The sequence below is a fragment of the Echinops telfairi genome, unplaced genomic scaffold (genome assembly GCF_000313985.2).
Source record: "Echinops telfairi isolate 266 unplaced genomic scaffold, ASM31398v2 ScPeMD7_15;HRSCAF=58, whole genome shotgun sequence".
NCBI lineage: Eukaryota > Metazoa > Chordata > Mammalia > Afrosoricida > Tenrecidae > Echinops > Echinops telfairi.
This window is the reverse complement of record NW_022103912.1, coordinates 8,647,110-8,652,955: the sequence shown is the minus strand read 5'-3', so window position 1 is coordinate 8,652,955 and position 5,846 is coordinate 8,647,110.

Here is a 5,846-nt window from a genome sequence, read left to right as displayed (position 1 = left end):
CCATTAGTCTCAAAAGGATCAGGCTTACTCATCAGATAGAAACTGGTAGAACATCTAACACTATGGCTATTAGTCACCCTTCAGAACTGGACCTGAACTCACCCCATGGATCAATTGTCAGGTAAACAATAGACAGGTGTACAGAGGTACACATTTCTTAGGATAAATGACCATGTGAGAGCAAAAGGGCAGCATATGCCCAAGGACAAAATTCAGAAGGAAGGAAAGGTTAGAAAAGAAGAAGGAAAGGAGAAACGGGGAGGAAGGATGCTACATTTTGGAGGTTACAATCAATAGCATGTAACAAAACGTATATGAATTGTTGAATGGAAAGCTTCTTTGCTCTGTAAACCTTCACCCGGTTCACAATAAAGGACAAACAATAATGACTAAAAATGAGGACTTTTAAACTCATCTCTAAAATTTATTTCTTAAAAATCAACACCAGTAATTATATTTATTTATTTATTTTTTGGGTCAACTTTTCTTTATTTTATTTTTTTTAAAACATTTTATTAGGGGCTCATACAACTGTTATCGCAATCCATACACACATCAATTGTGTAAAGCGCATTTGTACATCATTCTCAAAACATTTTCTCTCCACTTAAACCCCCGACATTAGGTCCTCATTTTTCCCCTCCCTCCCTGCTCCCCCTCCCTCATAAGCCCTTGATAGTTTATAAATGGGTATTTTGTCATATCTTGCCTTGTCCGACGTCTCCCTTCACCCACTTTTCGGTTGTCCATCCCCCAGGGAGGAGGTCACATATAGTTCCTTGTAATCAGTTCCCTCTTTCCTACCCATTCTCCCTTTACCCTCCCTGTTTCGCCACTCACACCACTGGTCCTACAGGGCTCATCCGCCCTGGATTCCCTGTATTTTCAGTTCCTATCGTACCAGTGTACATCCTCTGGTCTAGGCAAACTTGCAAGGTCGAATTCGAGTCATGGTAGTGGGAGCAGGGAGGAAACATTTAGGAACTAGAGGAAAGTTGTATTTCTCATCGTTGTTACATCGCACCCTGACTGGCTCGTCTCCTCCCCCGAGACCCTCTGCAAGGGGATCTCCAGTGGCCTACTAATGGGCTTTGGGTCTCCACTCCGCTCTCCCCCCATCATTCACTATGGTAAGATTTTTTGTTCTGATGATGCCTTATACCTGATCCCTTCGACACCTCGGGGTTGCGTAGGCTAACACCAGTAATTTTAAGAAGTCAATCTAACTTCTAAAATGGGCAAAGGACATGAACAGACACGTCACCAAAGAAGACATTCAGGAGGCTGAACAGTATATGAGAGTGATGATTAGCCATTGGAAAGTTGCAACTCAAAATGACAACGAGATCCCATCTCCTGTTAGTGCGACTGTGAAATGGCACAACCCCTCTGGAAATTGTCTGAAGCTTCCTTAAAATGCTATCAATAGAAATATCCTCTGAACCATCCTATATACACTACCCCAAGTAGTGTATCCTAGGGAAATAAAAGCTACAACATAAATAGAAGTATGCACATCCGTGCTGATTGCAGAATTATTTGCAATAGAAAAACCATGGGAACAATATGTGTCCATCAACAGAGGAATCAATAGATGAACTTGTACAAATAATAATAAGAGAATAAATAAGATGGCACGTACATAAAATGGAATATTCCTCAATGGTAAAGAATAATGATGAACCCATGAAGTGTCCCACAACATGGATGAATCTGGGGGGCATTATGCCAAGTAAGATAAGTCAATAACAAAAGAACAAATATTGTATGAAAGCACTATTTATTCAAAGTCCAGAGTAGATTCACTGACAGAAAGGCACATTCTTCAAAGGTTGCCACTGGTGGGCAGGTAGAAGAGAGGAAACCCCTAAGGAGAGAGTCCACAAGCGCTCATCCTGGTAAAGGGACAGGCAACAGAACAGGAGGAAGACAGAAAAGTGTGAGGCACAGGAAGACATTGAGAGGCATGTAATAATACAGGGCAGTGACAGGCAATGCTGTAACATGGGCCGCTTTACAGTCACAGAAATAATAAAGAATAACTTGTCCATTGGATACACAGGTAAATATCTATTTTTAATAGGTGAGGGAGGTCATCTGCGAGTACACTTGCAAACATACATAATTATGACAGGATATTTCTGGATACATATTTATAAATGTGTGCAAATTCATACATGTGCTGGAACACACAAAGAGCACAGTTACAGAAACTACTTAGACATCAGGACTGAATCACTGAACTTGAATGCTAACGCCCTAGTTTTAGGTGACCCAACCCAAACCACCCCTTACTCCCACGCCCCCCCTCCTCCAAAAAAACAAAAAAGAAACTCACTGCCTCAAGTTGATTCCATCTCCTAGAGACCCTATAGTACAACTGCCCCTGTGGGTTTCTGAGATGGTAAGTCTTCCCAGGTGTAGAAAGTGCCCTCTTTCTATCTGGGAACGACGAGTGGTTTTGAACTGCTGACCTTGTGGTTAGCAGTCCAGCGCATAACCCACTATGCCACCAGGACTCCTTTGTCTCAGATCAATTGGCAAAGCATAGTTCTTAAAGATAATGTCCTGCATCCTGGTCTGGTGAGTAGCATCCAGGCGTCTTGAAAACCTGAGAGCAGCTATAATAAGAAGCAACTATTAGTCTGTTCACTCCTGGAGCAAGAGAGACATCATCTAGGACTACAGTGAATGCTAGAACATGTACCGTCCTATAATAATAGTAAGAATAAACAATAACTTACCTGTACATAGCGGATACATGGGTGCATATATACCCTGAATAGAGGAGGGAGGTCATCTTGGAGTTCACTAGCAATTAGTCAAAGGACCGGTGATGGCCTACATGAATCTTAGCTGCCTGAGACTAGAAGAATTAGATGGTTCCTGTCTGTACTACTGACCACTCTGACCAGGGCCACAATAAAAGATCCTGGTTAGCATGAGCAAAAAAATGTAGGACAAAATTACAAAATAAAGATGAAGAAGACCAGACTTACTAGTGTGAAAGACACTAGAAGAGTCTTCAAGACTATTGTCCTAAGATAACTTGCTAAATGGAAGTTGAAGGGACTCCTGGGGGCCCCTCGTCAGCCAAAGAGTAGATCCAAACTCCAAAAGTAAACTCTGCCATTGAGCCGATTCTGACTGATAGCAACCCTCTAAGACAGGATAGAGCTGCCCAGGTGGGTTTCCCAGACTGTAACTCTTTATGAAGGTAGAATTATCTTTCTTTTTAAAAATCATTTTACTGGGGGCTCTTAACATATTTGTGTTAATCTGGGTGGACTAGAGAAACAAATTCATAGACACTCATATGTCTATAAGAAAGAGCTTTATGTAAAAGAGTAATGGTACATTAAGAAAACATCCCAACCCAGTCTAGATCAAGTTCATAAATCCGATATTAGCCCACATGTCCAATACCAATCTATAAAGTCCTCTTTAGACTCATGAAACACATGCAATGATGCTGAATGCAGGATGATCACAGACCGTGCATTTTAAGTCTTATGGATCCAGTAACACTGTAAGCATCTCAGTGCTGGCAGGGGTCTCTACCTGGCTTCTCCAGCACCCAGGGCTGCATCGGGGTAGGTCTATGGGGCTTCTCCTCAGAGATGTCTCACAGGTAGTCAGCCCTGTCAGTAGAGAGTCTCCAAGGGAGTGAGTAGAGTAAAAAGAATCTCCTGCCCCAAGATGAAAAAAAGGAGTTCCCAGAATTCTCAGGAGAAGACCATGCCCACACAGAGGCCTCATTGGTTATATCTTGATTGACAAGCCAGACTTCACCCCTTCGCTCGAAATCCTCTCAAATTGACACCAGATTATGTAACTACCGCAAGGACGCAGGGAGGCGTCAGAAAGTTAGATGAATGGATCCAGGGAAGCTAGTGAGAAAATGAGAAGAGTGTTGACACTTTGTGGAGATCGCAACCACTGTCACAGGACGATTTGCATGGAGTTATGGATTGGAAAGCACATTTCCTGTGTCAGCTTTCACCTATAATACACACACACACACACACACACACACACACACACTCACACACAAATGTCGTTGATGGTAGTTTGGAATGGTCTGGTCTTATCCTCCAAAAGGGCATGTGACAATGTCTGGAGACATTTTGGTTGTCACAAGTGACAAAATGATTCTGGCATTAGTGGGTAGAGGCCAGGAATGCTGTTAATCCTATGAAGTATAGGGGTAGAGGCCAGGAATGCTGTTAATCCTATGAAGTATAGGGCCGCCTCCCACAACAAAGAACTATATAGCCCCATGTGCCAATAGTTCAGAGGCTACGACACCCTGCTATAATGGATAGAAACATATTATATACAGTTTTGCTTAATGTTAAACTAAGTCCTCCCTAGGGCATGCCCTCTCCCTGGATGGATCCAGGCATCATCCCAGGAAAGCATGAGGCTGAGCAGCTGTTTTCGCGTGCTCTGATGGTTTTGGAATTTAGTACAATGATTCCCAACTCAGGTAAAGGCTTAGGCTCACGTGGTGAGTTTACAAAACTTGTGGGTGGCTAGGCCACAACAGTATCCAAGGGAAAAGAGCATTAGTCAACAGAGGTGGAAGGTGACCTGGATCCGCCTTGGGTGCCTACCCTGAGCAGGGAACCGCTAACCTAGTGTAGCTGCAGCACCTCTGCCCAGCCCAGGGCTGCCAACTGCACTGGCCTGGGCCCCCAGCCTGGTGCCACCCACCCCCTGTCCCATGCAGGCCTGGCCTTGGTGGTCCCCATCCTGCCTCCACCCTTGGACTGAGCTTTGCATGTTCCACTAACCCGGGCAACGCCAGGGGAGGGGCTGGGCTTCCAGCCCCCTCCCGAAGGGCAAAACACTAACCTGACCAGGGGCGGGGCCTTGTGGTGCCTGCCCCCCAATAAAGCAATTCCAACCTTTCAAAAAAAAAAAAAAAAGTAAATTCCTTGAGCTATTACAAAGACCCTATTTCACACATTGTGTCATGTATGAAAATCTTGTCTTCCCAGGAGATGTCAGATAAGGAAATGTCACCTCTATTTTTTTTCTTAAAAAATGTTTTTCACCTGTTTTTTTTAATCACCTTGGCCTAATACATGGGGGTGCCCTCCCTATCCCCTACCCCCCAAAAAAACCCCATGATGCTCATTTGTTTTTTTGATGCGAGGGGGATAATGCATTTCCACCAGGTCAGACTTTCTGACTAAATTAAGCTTTCTATTTAGAGGTTCTAAAAAGATTGCACAACAGTGTTCAGCAAAAAAGGCCTGGTTTGTGGCAGATGGGGACTGGTTTTGCCATGACGACAATGCACCTGTTCATGCAGCCATCTCAGTGTGCCAGTTTTTGGCAAAAAAACCCCAGCATGCCTCTCTTGCTATATGCACCTTACTCACCTGACCTCATTCCGTATGACTTCTTTTTGTTTCTGCTAATGAAGAGGGACATGAAAGAAAAGACAGCGATTTTATGACATAGAAGTGGAGAATAAAAAACGAGGGAAGTGCTGTCAGGCATCCTATCTGATGAGTTTATGAAAAGTCTCCAAGAATGGAGTAGCAGATTTGACAAATGTAATAAGTGTAATGGAGAGTACTTGGAAGGTGATAAGGTTGTTTTGTAAAAATATTTAAATATATAGTTTTGAAAAAAAATCCATCTCTTTTAGGATGGGTACCCTCTTGTACAATGTTATCCTTTTAGCAAGTGTTAACTAATCAGGGCTTGGTGACTTAAATAAAAGAAAGAAAGACCGTCTCTCAAAATAAAGGCTGTGGGGAGGGTAGAGGGAGGGTGGGTTGGAAAGGGGGAACCGATTACAAGGAACTATATGTGACCTCCTCCCTGGGGGA